The sequence below is a fragment of the Oryctolagus cuniculus genome, unplaced genomic scaffold (genome assembly GCF_964237555.1).
Source record: "Oryctolagus cuniculus unplaced genomic scaffold, mOryCun1.1 SCAFFOLD_50, whole genome shotgun sequence".
NCBI classification, from domain to species: domain Eukaryota; kingdom Metazoa; phylum Chordata; class Mammalia; order Lagomorpha; family Leporidae; genus Oryctolagus; species Oryctolagus cuniculus.
This window is the reverse complement of record NW_027208298.1, coordinates 395,287-411,666: the sequence shown is the minus strand read 5'-3', so window position 1 is coordinate 411,666 and position 16,380 is coordinate 395,287. Positions and strand designations below refer to the sequence as shown.

At 46.1% G+C, this 16,380-nt stretch overlaps 1 pseudogene; it reads right to left on the bottom strand.

The window, feature by feature from the left end:
- LOC100355683 (vomeronasal type-2 receptor 116-like) overlaps positions 1–9,485 on the bottom strand; it is a 36,551-nt pseudogene extending 27,066 nt beyond the window's left edge.
- Between the last annotated feature and the right edge of the window lie 6,895 nt (positions 9,486–16,380).

Here is a 16,380-nt window from a genome sequence, read left to right as displayed (position 1 = left end):
GCTTGATTGGAAGTGGTGAGCCAGGACTCTAACTGGCATCCATATGGGATGCTGGCACTACAGGCGGCAGCTTTACCAGCTATGCCACAGCAACAGCCCCAAAAGCTCTCTTTCTAAAGTTGACTTTGGACACCAGACCTAGGGGTGAGGAGGGGATATATTGTGTGTGTGTGTGTGTTTGATGTATTTCATGCATCCAAATATCCTCAAGACTCATCCATGTTGTCAAGTAATAAGATTTTCCTTATTGTTAGGATTGAATAATATTGCATTGTATGTACAGACCACATTGTCTTTATACATTTATCTATTGATGGACACTTAGGTTGATTCCACCCTTGGAATTTTTGAATAATGTTGCAATGAACATGGGAGTGCAGATGTCTCTTTCACATGCAAATTCCAAATCCTTTAGATATATAATTACAGGTAGCACTGGGACTGCTGGGTAATATGAAGGTTCTATTTTTCATCATACAATTTTCATTATATTTATACTAATTTACCTTTCTACCTTCATCCTTGTTAAGATTTATTTCTTCTATGTTTTTTAAATATTTATTTTATTTATTTGAAAGTCAAATTTATACTGGGGAGGAGGAACAAACAGAAAGAAAGAGAGGGGGTGAGAGAGAGAGAGAGAGAGAGATTAAGAGAGAGAGAGATCTTCCATCCACTGGTTCACTCCTCCTAAATGGCCACAACAGCTAGGGCTGGACCAAGCCAAAGCCAAGAGCCAGGAGCTTCTTTCAATTCCCCCATGTGTGTTCAGGGGCTCAAGCACTTGGAACATCTTCTATGGTTTCCCAGGTCATTAGCAGGCAGGTGTATTAGCAGTGGAGCAGTCAGATCTGAAACTATCACCTATATGGAATACCAGTGTCACAGGCAGTAGCTTTACCTGCTATGCTACATTGCCAGCCCCCTTTTTATGTTTTTTCTAATAACTCTTCTAACATGTGTGTGGTGATATCTCTTTATAGTATCAGTTTGCAACTCTCTGATGATTAGTGATGATGAACATTTATTCATATACCTGTTCACTGTGAAACTTCTTTTCAGAAATATTTATTCAAGTCTTTTGGAAGCATTTAGTTCTGTTTTTTTTTTTTTTCTACTTTAAGTCCATGAGTGCAGCAGCCATTCCATCTCTCTTGATTACAGCAAGAAATCAGTGTCTGCCTGTTACAGAAAAAGAAAAAAAAATCATGATTTCTTTTCCTGTGTTCCCACAGCTGCAGAAGCTGCACTGGTACAGCTGTGCCATGTCAGGATGAAGTGGTGCCCTAAGGAATCCTGAAGGTAAGTTTTGGGGTCCCACCCAACTGCTTAGGCTCCAGGACCCAGGGAATGTCCATTGGTTAGATTCCTAAGGGTTTCATGAGGGTGACATTTCTGGATGGACATGCAGAGCTAGATGAGGAAGCTGGGGTTGAAGGTAGGGCTGTCCCCTGCCCTGTGCCCTGATTGCTGTTCCCCAACAAGCCCTAACTGCTGGCTTTTCCCCCCAGCTGCTGTAGAGGGCCAGCACCCAGATGATCGTGGTGGTCTTGGAAGCGGGAACAGAGCTGCAGCTTCGCCTGGGAGCTGAGGGCCTGGTGCTGGCCCCACAGACAGCCCTGCAGCTCACCTTGGGTCATGTGGTAGTCGTGGTGGTCCCTGAGCACGTCCTGACAGCAACAGAGGGGCTCTGGTTTCCTGCTCAGGCACGCTGGCTCCTGCTCACAGGTGCTGACCCCACCTGGGAGATCAGCATGGAAGACGGGTCTGCTGTTCCCCAGGGAGCAGTCACTGTGTGTGTCCCACAGGCAGACAGGGAGGCTGGTGCCCCCATGGCCCCCAGCCACTGTTGGCATGCCCAGGCAATGCAGTGCCAGGAGCTGCTCCTCTCATTGACCCAGCCCCCTCTTTCTCACCCCTCGCTACAGAGCTGCTGCCACTCTGGGCTACTCCCATATGCCCAAGCCTCACCCAGAGAGGCATCCTCTGCCAGCTGAGTTCCAGTTGAGTCTCCATGGCCTGGAACCCCTGGCCTGCTCTGTCCTCAGACCTCTGCCTCCCTCTCCCAGCACAGGTCCCAGAGCTTGCATCAAGGCCCGCCCCAGGCCAGGCTGCAAGGCACACAGATGTCTCTTCCAACACTGATGCACCAGGAGCCCTCAGGCCCCACACAAACTGCAGAGATGCTTACATAAAGGCCATGGACACCTGCCCCTTCTGGATTCACCCATCCCTGACATCACCCCCGAGTATGCGCGGGGGACACTGCAGATGTGTGGTGCTTTCAGATCTGCCACAGGTGCTGGAGAGATAAATAGTGGTAGTGATGAATTTGGGGTGTCAGTGATTTCCAGTGTCCTCACTGTCAATGGGATGAGAATTTTGGGTGACACCATTGTAAATACCTAAAATCCAATTGTAAATACTAGAACACTGTGATAAAAATCAAAATAGCAGCACTGTGAGTCCTTACACATCTTGCAATTATTGAAGGTGAATTTGGACAGTTTGGGATTGTCAGGTTTATCTGGGGCCTGTAACTCTTGTGAAACCTCTGTACATACCTGATGTGTATGATGAACTAAAGTTTCTTATGGAGTCCTGTATGTGTGAAACACACCCTGGATTTAGACTTTGGTGAGATGGCATTGGTATATGCCACCTTGATGGGATTGAATTGGAATCCCCTGGCATGTTTCTAACTCTATCATTCAACCAATACTATTAAGTAGAACAAAAAAAATACTAAAAGGAATGAAATAGCAAATTTTTGCTTGACAGTCAGGACAAGGACTGATCAAGTCATTGTTTCTCATAGTGTCCATTTCACTTCAACAGGTTTCCTTTTAGGAGCTCAGTTAGTTGTCACCAATCAGGGAGAACATATGATATTTGTCCCTTTGGGACTGGCTTATTTCATTCAGCATGATGTTTTCCAGATTCCTCCATTTAGTTGCAAATGACTGGATTTCATTTTTTTATTGCTGAATAGTATTCTATAGAGTACATATACTATAATTTCTTTATTCAGTCTCATGTTGATGGGCATTTTGGTTGACTCCATGTCTTAGCTATTGTGAATTGGCTACTCCTCTTCTTATCCAACTCTCTGCAATGTCTGGGAAAGCAGTGGAGGATGGCCCAAGTCCTTGGGCCACAGACCCATGTGGGAGACCTGGAAGAAACTTGTGACCCCTGGCTTCAGATGAGCCCAGCACCTGCCATTGCAGCCATTTGGGAAGTGAACCAATGGAAGGAATTCCTCTCTCTCTCTCTCTCCTTCTCTGTTACTCTGCCTATAAATGAAATAAATAAATCTTAAAAAAAGAAAATCAGCCATTTTGAATGTCTGTATCCAATACAGAAGGCTTGGGGTCTAGTCCTAGCTCTTCTCCCATTTCCAGCTTCTTGCTGATGTGACCTTGGGAGATGAAAGTGGTAGCTGAATGTTTAGGTCCATGCCACAGCTGTCTGAAACCTGCATTGGGTTCTGAGCTGGTCCAGACCCTGGTCTGCCTATTGTAGCCATCTCTCTCCCTGTCTCCCCAATTCTCCCTCTCACCATTTCTCTTTCAAATAAATTTTCAAAAAATAATGAGTAGCGGGGCCAGCGCTGTGGCACAGCATGTTAACGTCCTGGCTTAAAGCGCCAGCATCCTATGTTGGCTCCAGTTCGAGTCCCGGCTGCTCCACTTCAAATCCAGTTCTCTTGTATGGCCTGGGAAAGTGGTAGAAGATGATCCAAGTCCTTGGGTCCCTAAACCCACATAGGAGACCAGAAGGAAGCTCTTGGCACCTGGTTTTGGGTCAGCACAGTTCTGACCATTGCAACCATCTAGGGAGTGAATCTAGGGAAGATTCTCTCTCTCTCTCTGCCTCTCCTCTATGTGTAACTCTGACTTTCAAATAAATCAAAATCTTTTGAAAAATGAGTTAGTAATACATCTTCAGAAAATAAAAATAAAGTATAAACCCTCCACATCTACATTTTTGCAATTAAAATTTCATCATGGTTATAAAAACATAATATCCACAAAGTTAATCCTTCCTTCTTGAATGAATTTGTTAAGTCTCAAGAAAAGGAAACATCATATTATTCAACCCCTATAAGATGGGTGGGTGGGGGTTTGAGGAAGTTACAGATATGATGTCTTTAAAAGATTTATTTATTTACTTGTTAATTGAAATTCAGATTTACAGGGAGAGACAGAGAGAGCAAGCAAAATTTTCCATCTGCTGGTTCACTTCTCCAATGGCCTCAATGGCCAGGCCTGGGCCAGGCTGATGTCGGAAGCCTGAATCTCCATTCTGATCTCCCACAGAGAAGGCACAGGCTTAGGTAATTGGGCCATTACCCGCTGCTTTCCCAGGGTCATTAGCAGAAAGCTAGATGGAAAGTAGAGTAACTGGGACTTGAACCAGCTACTGGGACTTGAGCCAGCCATAGAAAGTGGCAGTCAGTGTCACAGTGGCAGCTTAGTGCACAGAGCCACATTGCTGACCTTGTCTTTTCATTCTAAATAAAAGGAATCCTACTCTTTTTCTTTTAAGATTTATGTATCTGAGAGGTAGAATTGCAGAGAGAGAGAGAGAGAGAGAGAGAGAGAGAGAGAGATTTAAAGGACTTCCATCTGCTGGTTCATTCCCCAAATGGCCCAAACAGCCAGAGCTGAACCAATCCAAAGCCAGAAGATTCTTCCAGGCCTCCCAATCAGGTGCAGGAGCCCAAGCACTAGGACCGTCTTCCACTGCTTTCCCAGGCCATGAGCAGAAACCTGAATTGGAAGTGGAGCAGCCAGGACACAACCTGGCATCAATGTGGGATGCTGGCACCACAGGTGGAGGCTTAGCCCACTATGCCACAGTGCTGGCCCCAGGAATAGTACTCTTGACCCAGTGTCTGTATGTCATGCCACATTTCCATCATCAATTTCTCTGATATGTGGTTGTTCTCAGTATCTCTTAGTACACGAGCCTGATGCTTAGGAGGAAGAAGGAACCGACAATGCCTGCACACTCATGGAAAAGTGCTCCCCCATCATATTTGGTCATGGCCCATGCTGGTTTCCAGTTTCACATGACTATACATTTTTGGACCCTAGACTTCATTTTTATACAGCTTCATTCTCAGTACATTTAGGCTTTGTTCCCACATTTTGTGGAAAGCAGGAGTCATGTTTAAATCACATGCAGTAGTTTCTCTTGATGATTTTCTTATTTGCAGGACTGGATGTCCTAGCTGGTGATTCTTGTGAGTGAATTGATAATACAGAAAGAGGGACACTTTTTTCTTGGTTTCCTTAAAAATATTTTTTTTTATTTCTTTGAAAGTTAGAGTTAAAGAGAGAAGAGAAGGAGGAGGATGGAGGGAGGGAGAGAGAGAGACAGAGAGACACACACACACAGAGAAAGAGATACAGAGAGATAGATACAGAGAGAGATATAGAGATACAGAGAGAGAGGTCTTCAAATCATTGGTTTACTCCCGAAATGGCCACTACAGCTGGGGCTGGGCCAGGCTGAAGTCAGGAGCTAAGAGCTTCACCTGGGTTTCCCACATGGGTGAGGGGCCCAAGCACTGAGGCTGTCTTCTGCTGCCTTCCCAGGTGCATAAGCAGGGAACTGGGGAAGAAGGTGAGCAGCCGATGCTTGAATCAGTGCCCATATGCGATGCCGGCATCTCAGGCAGAGGCTTAAACTGCTACGCCCTAACACCAGCTCTAGAAGGAATATGCTGACCACTTGATCCACTAATCTCACTGCTTCCTGGTGAGTTGGACGAGATTTGCTCTTTTATCCAGAAAATATTTCATAGTAGTGATGTTCACATTTTGCTATACTATATCATTCATTCCCTGAAATAATTGCTTATGAATGTTTACACTGTTAAATTTGATTTTTGAAAAGAATATTACAAAGAATGTTACTCATAATTTGTATGAACTCCTCAGAGAAGTAGAGATAAATTCATCACCTTATGTGAGTTTCTGATTAGAACTCCACCTAATTGTCCAAACAGACCACCTGGGATGTCCTTAAAGGAAAGAGTGTTTGGGGTGAAAAAGATTTACTTTATTTATTTGAGAGAGAGCAAGATCCCAATTGCTGTTTCATCCCCAAATGCATGCAATCATGGGGTAGGGATAGGCCAGACCAAGTATTGGGAATTCAATCCCAGTAACCTCATAGGTGGCCAGGACCCACCTACTTGAGCTATCACCTGTTGCTTCCCAAGGTACAAGGACATGGAGTAGAGCCTGAACTTGAACTCAGTTACTCCAGTATTGGAGTGTGCATATGAAGCATGCTCCACAACTCCCAGCCCAGAAAAGACTGGAAAAGACTCATGGCATTGAGAAATACTGAGGGATATGAAGATCACCTTAAGTGAACTTATGTAGGAGTTGTGGACATGCTTTTGAGATTATGTTTCTGAGTGTGTATGCAAGAGTGTGGTAGGGAGGGTGTGAGCTTTCTCTCTCTCTCTCGCTCTCTCTCTCTCTCTTTCAAGATTTATGTCTTGGGGCTGGCACTGTGGGGTAGTGGGTTAAGCCTCCACCTGCAAGGTCGGCATCCCATATGGCAGCCGGTTCGAGTCCAGCTGCTCCTCTTAGGATCCAGCTCTTTGCTATGGTCTGGAAAAGTGGCTGAAGTTGGCCCGAGTAAGTCGGCCCCTGCACCCATGTGGGAGACCAGGAAGAAGCTGCTGGCTCTTGGTTTCAGATCAGTCCAGCTCCATCTGTTGTGGCCATTTGGAAAGTGAGCCAGTGGGTTGAAAATTCTCTCTGTCTGCCACACTCTCTGTATGCAACCTCTCAAATAAATACATAAATGTAATATTTGTATATTTCTTTGACATCAGAATTACAGAGAGAAATAGAGAGATGGAGAAAAAGAGATCTCTCATCTGCTGTTTCCCTCCCCAAATGGCTGAAATGGATAGGGATGGCCCAGGCTGAAGCCAAGAGACAGGAAATCCATCTAGGTCTCCTTCATGGGTGCAGTGGCCCAAGGATTTGGGCCATCCTTTGCTGTTTTCTGAGGCACATTAGCGGAGACCTGGATTAGAAGTGGAGCAGCCAGGACTCAATCCAGTGCCTATATTGAATGCCTGTGCTACAGCCATGGACTTAACCTCTTGCACCACAACTCTGGTTCTGAGCTTCTGACTCTTGGAAGTGGACATCACTGTCTTGAGAACGACCCTCCCTGTCTGTTCACTGTGGCCTTGAACAAAGGTGGCATCTTCCAGCCTACAATGTGCCTTTTGAAATGTGTGCTTGTGAAAGAAAATAAATACAACAAACACAGAACTCATTTTTGTATTTTGTTCAACCAAAAGAAGCCAAGTAGCATCATTACAAACATAGGATATCAAATTGTAAAGATTTGACTAAACTTCTTCTTCTGAATTCAAATCTAGGATGTATATCATGAACCCAGTGCATCTCCATATAAAATTTGAATACCTAAGTTTATTTATAGAATTCAGGAGAGTTACAAACACCATCTTCCACAGCACAGCTCTAGGGACACTGGCAAAATCCCCTTCCTCCAAGTACACCAAATACAGAGCTCCACTTCTCTCCCAAGCATCTCCAGCTGGTGACAGTCTGGTGAGAGCCCACGGCATTTCTGCACAGCCCCCCACACCCAGAGTGTCCCCCTCATTCAGCGGGGTGTGAGGTCAGGGAGGCGGCAATCTCGGAAGGGGCAGGTGTCCATGGTCTTGCTGTCAGCTTGTCTGCAGTTTGTGTGGGGCCTGAGGGCTCCCGGGGCATCAGTGTTGGAAGAGACATCTGTGCACCTTGCAGCCTGGCCTGGGGTGGGCCTTGATGGGAGGGGCTCTGGGCCCTGGGCTGGGAGAGGGAGAGGGAGGCAGAGGTCTGAGGGCAGAGCAGGCCAGGGGTTCCAGGCCATGGAGACTCAACTGGAACTCAGCTGGCAGAAGACGCCTCTCCAGTTGAGGCTTGGGCATGTGGGAGTAGCCCAGAGTGGTGGCAGCTCTGTAGCGAGGAGTGAGGAAGAGGGGGCTGGGACAGTGAGAGGAGCAGCTCCTGGCGCTGCATTGGCTGGGCATGCTGATGGTGGCTGGGGGCCTTGGAGAATACCAGCCACCCTGTCTGTGGCACATACGTATCGGCTGCTCCCTGGTGAGCATCTTCCAGGTGGGGTCAGCACTTTGAGTGGGATGCAGGAGGCCTGGGCAGGGAACCAGAGCCCTCTACTGCCTTAGGATGTGCTCAGGGAACACTACCACCACCACATGGCCCAGCATGAGCTGCAGGGCTCTCTGTAAGGGCCAGCACAAGGCTCTCAGCTCCCAGGTGGAATTGCAGCTCTGTTCCACTTCAAAGACTACCAGGATCATCTGGGTGCTGGCACTCTTCAGCCCTAGATGGGGCAGAAGCCAGGAGTTAGGGCTTGTCAGAAAGCAGCTGACAGGGTACAGGTGGCTGTGTCCCTACCTGAAACTCAGCCCCCAAATCCAGCTCTCCATGGACACCCAGAAATGTCACTTTCCTGAAACCCTCACAAGATCACCAAGGGACGTTCCCTGGGCCCTGGAGCACATCAGGCATGTGGACCCCAGGACATACCATCAGGGCTCCATGGAGTACTGCTTCATCATGACATGGACACGGCTGCCCTTCCTGTGCAGCTTCTGCACCTAGGGGAACACGGAGGGTGTTGAGGGGAGGCGGCTGTCCCGCAGGAGTCCCAGTGGAGGGGCATAGTTGCTCCCACCACGGAGGTGGCTGCAGCCCTGGGCATCCTAGAGAAAGTCCCTCCCCCGTTCCAGTCAGCCTTGGAAGGGGGTCTTTCCTAGTGGGGGCAGTCAGGTGAGAGCATAGAAAATGCCTTACCTGGCCTGGGACCCTGCTGCAGTCTCTGCCGTTTGGGGAGGTTGCCTTGTGTCCCGTGTGGCCTGCAGGAGAATGGGACTCAGTCAGCTGAGACCAGCGAGACCTGTTACACAAAGCCCCTAACTCATTGCAGCCCTGCAGCCCTGAGCCCATCCCAGTCCCCCAGATTCAACGCCCAATGCTGGGGCTGCCCGAATCCCTCTTCTCCCCTGAGGGTGGGGACTTCTGATCTGCCAAGGCCCATGTGGATAGTACAACATCAATTGGGGGCCATAACAACCACTCAGCTTAAAAAGGAGTCTGCTCTGCTGTTCTGCAATCTGGGTCCCACCTGCAGATCCTTTAGCACAGGCGGAACAAAAGAGCATCACTGGACCCAAGGGGCTGATGTTCCCACCCCTGAAACTGTGCTCACCTCAGCACACACCGACATGGGACAGGAACCTACGAGGCATCTCTCTCTCTCTCTCTCTCTCTCTCTCACACACACACACACACACACACACTCAATCTGTCACCTAGACACTCTCCTCCAACATACCTGCTGTCTCCAACAGGGCCGCTGGTCCCTTCTGGGCAGGAGTCACTGGGGCTCCTTGGGCGCCAGCAGCCGCTCATGGTACAGATTCTCTGGTCTGTCTGTGCCAACCCCAGGCGATGTCTGCTTCCTGCAGATCTCCCGTTGGCTCCTGCTCTTTCTCTTCACCTGAGGCAGAGGGATCAGCCCCCCAGCTGGGACCCCAGGCAACTTGAGTGCTAGGGAGATGTTCCTGCGGCCTCACACGGGCAGAGTGAACTCGGACAGAGGGAGCTCCTGGGAACGCATCCAGGTGTGGGAGGCAGAGGTGGAGCCAGGGAGGAATGGTAGCCTTGGCTTCCTCCTCATATTTACAGCCTGATGAGCTTATGGGGGGAAGGGTTTGCTAGGCAGAACTCAATCAATCAGAATAATGATCGGCTGGCAGTCTATCAATGAAAGTCAATCCAATAGAACCTCCCCTGATTAAAATCCCATCCAGTAAGAACTGCCTATGGTATGCAATTTTGTTAAACACTTCTCTTGCTCCTTGATGTGATTGTTTTTCCCATAACCATTGTGCAATTTTACAGCATTTGATTTTTATAGAGTAGTTTATTTATTTGAAAGTCAGAGTTTACAGAGGGAGATGGAGAGGCAGAGAGAGAGAGAAAAAATTGTCCCATCCACTTGTTCACTCCCCAGTTGTTTACATAGCCTTAGCTGTGCGGATCCGAAGCCAGTAACCAAGAGCATCTTCTGGGTCTCCCACATGGGTACAAGGGCCCAAGGACTTGGGCCATCCTCTATTGTCTTCCCAGGCCATAGCAAAGTGCTGGGTCAAAAGTGGAGCAGCCAGGACTAAAACCAGTGACCCTATGGGATTCTGATACCGCAGGCAGTGGTTTTACCTGCTATGCCACAGCCACAGCCACAGGATTTGATTTTTGAAATCATTCTTTTTACCTATTTACTACTGGTTTCCTTCCTTCCTTATTTATTTAGAAAGGCAAAGTGGCAGTGGGATAGGGAGACCCAAAGAGCCATCTTGCATCCGCTGGTTCTTTCCACTCCTTTTCCATACTCATCAGGGAGCAGGATTGGAAGCACAGGAGCCAGGACTCCAACCTGTGCCTCTAAGGGATGTGGATGATTCCAGGGTGGCTTATTCCCCTGGGCCACAACAGCAGCACAGTTTCTCCTGAGCCTATTAAAACCAATGGCATATGCAAATTTCTGTGTATGGAAACTTTCTAGTTTTTTACATATAAATATGTTTTCCATATATATTTTTCCTTGCCCTGTGGCTTATCCACTGATGGGATTGTGACTGGGGGAATTAATTGCATTTTTCCCGGTAGCTGTGGATTTCTCACTGTTTTGCTTATCTATTGTCTTCCTCTATAAGGATGAGCCAGAGGGCAAAGATCCAGCATTTTCCAAGAATCCACAGGCTGTATGCATCCTACTCTGAGGGCAGCCAGGCAAAACTTGTGACCATGGGAGAACCTGCGTCATTCTCATCTCCAAACCAGCCCTCCCTGGTGAGTTGAGAATTATTGTGACCACCCAGTGTCCACTGGTGTACTTCTTTCTTTACATAAATTTCTCTCAGTAACTGACAGGATTTTTCTAAAGATTTAGTAATTTATTTGGAAGGCTGGGTTACAGACAAAGATTGGGAGAGAAAGAGAGGGGGAGAAGCCCTCCATGTGCTGGTTCACTCCAAACATGGCCACAACTGCAAACATGGGGCTTCACTCCCTGGTTTTGAGTGACAGTCAATGTCATCTACCCTTAATTATGTGAACTTTCTTGGGATCATAGACCAGATTGTTCTGAAATATTTCTTAATTTATTTCAAAGGAAGAGTTACATAGAACAACAGTAAGAGCTAGTGAGAGATGATCTTCCATCCTCCCCCTCTCTCCTTCTCTCTCTGGCACTCTGCTATCAAATAAAAACAAACCCTAAAACACACAGCTTTTTGTTTTCATCCCCTCAAACCGCCTGTGGTTCCAATGCACTTGGCCTCAAATCTTTTGGATGACAATGGTGCACAGTGCGAGGCAGCTTCCACCAGGAGAAGGGGAGGTGGAGGCACCTGGGATCCCTTCCATGGTTGGAAGTCTGTGTCTTCCACTCTGCTCAAGTTGTTTTCCAAGGGGAGACTGAGAAGAATGATTATTCCTGAGACCTTGAAAAGGAAGCAAGTAGTGCGTGTGTTGAAGGCCAAGCCAAGACCCGGAGCAGGCTCTGCATGGCCAGTCAGACTGACCAGCTGCATCTTCAAGAGTCTGATCACTCGAGTCACTGCCCACCCGGGCAATGTGGTTCAGCACTGGCTGGCAGAGGGGTACCTGGAGAAACCCCAGCAGGTCTGTGCAATCAGGCAACTGCAGGGGCTCTGTGCCAGCAGCAGCGAGGGAGAGCCTTTACCCACTTTGGAATTTGCAAACTCCTGGAAGATGACAGCACCAGCAATCCCAAGCAGATCCCCAGGTCCTGCTGGTGCTGGTTGTCTGCAGCCCAGGCCCAAGCCTACCCCTGAGCCAGCCTCCAAGATGGTAGTGGTGATTCCACCAGCAGATCTGAGTGTCTCCTGGCCTCTCCAGCTGGCAGGTAACTCCTGAGGACATCAAAAGGCAGACAAGGAAAGTGAAGGAGCTGAGGAGGAGACTGGCTGAGGCCCTGCAGGCAGACAAGATCATCAGAGAGGAAGAGAAGGTGGGGAGGGGAGACTGAACATGGGGAAGCTGGAGAGAAGGGGCAGCCACGTGGTACAGGCTCTGTGGGGGTGGGGGAGCCCCCAAGAAAGAGCTTTCCATGTTGGTCTTTGTGTGTAATGTCAGTCCGGCCCCCTTCATGGATCCAATAATCCCCTACTGTACTTTATTAAACTCTGATAGAAAGGAAGTGTGGATTGTGCCTCTTTTTGTGGGGACATGATAAGTTTCCCTTGAGAAAGTGTTTCAGTTTCTCTTTACAGTTTTTTTTTTCATTTTTACATCACCATCTTCATCGGTAATCTATTGAGGGATTATTGCCTTACTCATTTTTCTTCTTCCATTACTTAACATTAAAGGAAATGATGGCCCCTGCTCCAAAGACATTCTCTTCCTCTGATGTCCATGTGAATGATTTTCACTTTTAAAATTTTTTATTCATTTTTTGAGAGGTGGAGTTACAGAGAGTGAGAGGGAGATACAGAGAGAAAGGTCTTGTATCCACTGGTTCTTTCCCCAAATGGTCGCAGTGGCTGGAGCTATGCCAATCTGAATCAAGAGCCAGTAGCTTCTTCTGGGTCTCCCACATTGGTGTAGCGGCCCAAGTGCTTGAGCCATCTTTTACTACTTTCCCAGGCCTTCTCAGATAGCTGGATTGGAAGAGGAGCAACTGGGACACCAACCAGTGCCCATATTGGATGCTGGTGCACTACAGGTAGAGAATTAACCTACTGTGCCACAGGGTCAGCCTCTGAAGTATTTTCAGGTAAACAAATCAGTGGCATTTGGTACATTTGAAATTTTGGACAAGTTTCACCTCTGTTATTTTGATTGATACCATTGTTTACAATTCTTCTATATCAAGCTACTGAAGAACAAAATCTTTTTTAAGGAATATGTAGTTGGCTAATTCCAACATCAGGGTCATGAGCTTCAAAATGTCACAGTTTTGAACATTCCATTTAAAAATTTCATCACAGGACCAGCTTGGTGGCCAAGCAGGTAAAGCTGCTACCTCAGACACTGGTTTCCCATATGGGAGTCAGTTCGAGTCCCAGCTGCTTCATTTCCAACCCAGCTCCCTGCTGATAAACCTGGGAAGAAAAGTGATAGCTGACTCAAGTGCTTGGGCCACTGCCACCCACATAGGGGACCCAGAAGGAACTCCTGACTCCTTGAATCAGTCTGACCTAGCTGCTTATTGTAGAGGCCATTAGGGGAGTGAACCCATGGATACAAAATCTCTTTCTCTCTCAGTCTCTCTCTCTATATATATATGTCTTGAGCTCTGACTTTCAAATCAATAAATAAATCCTTTTTAAAAAGTTATCATGTTTGGTCACACCTTGTTTCCTGAAATGTCAGAAGACAGAAACATTCACACACAAGAGACCAAATTTTTAAGCATGAGGGGAAAATGGCTTTTTCAAGCTTTCCTGATGTATAGTAATACAAATTTAGTACGTTTTATGTATGTATGTTGACAACTTTGGACATCACATACATCATAGTATCAGCATCACCATCAAAGAAGTAGACATTCATGGGCACCAAATCCCCTTAGGTTGGGTGGTAAAAAAAAAATCTTAAGTATGAAAATAATCATGTGGATAGGATTAAGTGTTAAAGTGCTCATAGAAATAGGATTAAGTGTCTGGTAATGATAATAATAATCATAATAATAGATTTAAAAGGAGAGACTGTTCCAACATGGGAAGCAGTCCACACAGCAGACTCATAGAATGATAATCACTTTAAGTAGCACTCTTAACTCAGAAACAACCCTCAAGGCATTCTGTTCTGGCTACAATGCCCACATGTACATTTCAGGCATGGAAAATGAAGACACTACTGCAAAAATGTGTCCTACATGAAGGACATCGGTGGGTGGAACCCCAGTGGAAAGAAGGTGTCTTCAAGAAATGAGGTACTATTCTCTGAAGGGAGGAGAGAACTTCTACTTTGTTTATTGTCTTGTCTAAATCCTGACAATGTTTGTGGATTCAAAAGTCTTCCGTAAGGGCCGACTCTGTGGTGTAGTACGTAAAGCCACTGCCTGCAGTGTTGGCCTCCCATATGGGTGCAATTTCAAGTCCCTGCTTCTCCATTTCCTATACAGCTCTCTGCATGACCTGGGAAAGCAGTGGGAGTTGGCCCAAGTCTTTGAGCCCCTGCACTTGCATTTGAGACCTGGAAGAAGATCCTGACTCCTGGCTTTGGATGGGCACATCTCTGGCCATTGCAGCCATCTGGGGTGTGAACCAGTGGATGGAAGACCTATTTCTCTCTGCCTCTCCTCTTTGTAACTCTGCCTTTCAAATAAAATAAATAAAAAAACATTTTAAAAAAGTTCCATAGCTTAGGCAGCTCTTGTCAGGAGCCTCAGTTAATGACTGGCGTCATACACAAGAGTGTTAATTGTTGAATTAACCACAAGAGTCACTGTGCACTAACTTCTCATGCAGGGCATCTGTACTCAATGAGTTGTCCTCAATGAGATTTAACTGCGAAACCTGTTCTCAAAGTTTTATTTCATTTTAGTGAATTAAGTAGAAGATTTGAACATCCCTTGTCTCGACTGTTGAGGAACAGTTTTTTTTTTTTTCATGCAAATTGTTGAACTCTTTACTTACTACAGAGTTGGTCTTCTGTGTTAAAGTTAATTGGAAGTGAATATTAGTGGAGAATGGGACTGGGAGTGGGAAAAGGAGGAGGGAGTCTGGGCGTGTGGGTGGGAGAGCAGGTATGGTGAGAAGAATCACTATATTCCTAAAGTTGTACTTATGAAATTCATGAAGTTTGTATTCCTGAAATAAATGGCTTCTTTAAAAACAATAAAGTAGGAATTTGCATCCACATGCCTTTCTGAAGTATGAGAATTCACATCAAAAAATACCCAAGGACATTCCAGAAACCCGCTCAAAAATATTACAGAATCCTGATGATTGAATCAACAGCTCCCCCATCATTTCCATGGGTGAGGAAAATTTCTCCCACTTGAGTCCAGGAGGCCATGACCACTCAAGCAAAACTGAGCCTCTCCCAACAGAGAACTTGAGATTTGGAAATAAAAATGGGATTGCTTAGGACACTTGGTCTGGGATAGAAGCAAAAGATGGCCCATTTATTATATGTAGAATATATTTACAACTGACTCAACACCAAAAAGGAAACCTCCTGAAGTGAAATGGACACTATGAGAAATGGTGACTTGATCAGCATAGCTCTGACTGCTAATGGACAACTTAATACATTATCCCTCATAGTATTTTTTTTTGTCTGTTCTACTTAATATGACTGGTTTAATTCTGTAATTATCACACAGTTATTCTTAAGTGTTGAAAATTAACTGAAATGTGATCCCTGTTAAACATAAGAGTGGGAATTAGAGAGGGAAGAGATGTATAATTTGGGACATGCTCGGGCTGACTTGCCCCAATTGGTAGAGTTGGAAACATACCAGGGGATTCCAATTCAATCCCATCAAGGTGGCATGTGCCAATGCCATCTCACTACTCCAAGTGATCAATTTCAGTTCACAATTGATCATAATGAAAGGACTAAGAGTCAAAGGGAGCACATAAACAAGTCTAGTATCTGCTAACACCAACCGATAGAATAAATAAAGGGGAGAGTGATCCAACATGGGACGTGAGATACTCAGCAGACTCATAGAATGGCGGATGTCCTAAATAGCACTCTGGCCTCAGAATCAGCCCTAAAGGCACTCGGATCTGGCTGAAAAGCCCATGACAGTATTTCAGGCATGGAAAGCCAAGACACTCTGGCAAAAAGACCTCTGTGAGTGAGATCCCAGTGGAAAGAACAGGTCTTCAAAGAGGGAGGTGCCTTTCTCTGAAGGGAGGAGAGAACCTCCACTTTGACTATGACCGTGTCTAAACAAGATAAGAGTCGGAGAACTCAAGGGGCTTCCATAGCCTTGGAAACTCATAACTGGTGCATAGGGAGATTACTGATGCCATAAACAGGAGTGTCAATTGGTAAAGTCAACAACAGGAGTCACTGTGCACTTACTCCTCATGTAGGATCTCGGTCCTTAACGTGCTGTACACTGAGGCTTAATGCTATAACGAGTACTCAAACAGTATATTTCACTTTGTGTTTCTATGGGGGTGCAAACAACTGAAATCTTTACTTAATGTACACTAAACTGATATTCTGTAAAAAAAAAAAAAAAAAAAAAAAAAAAAAAGAAAAGAAATTTTCAATTCCCAACTTGACTCTCACTGGGATTAAACATGACAATAGG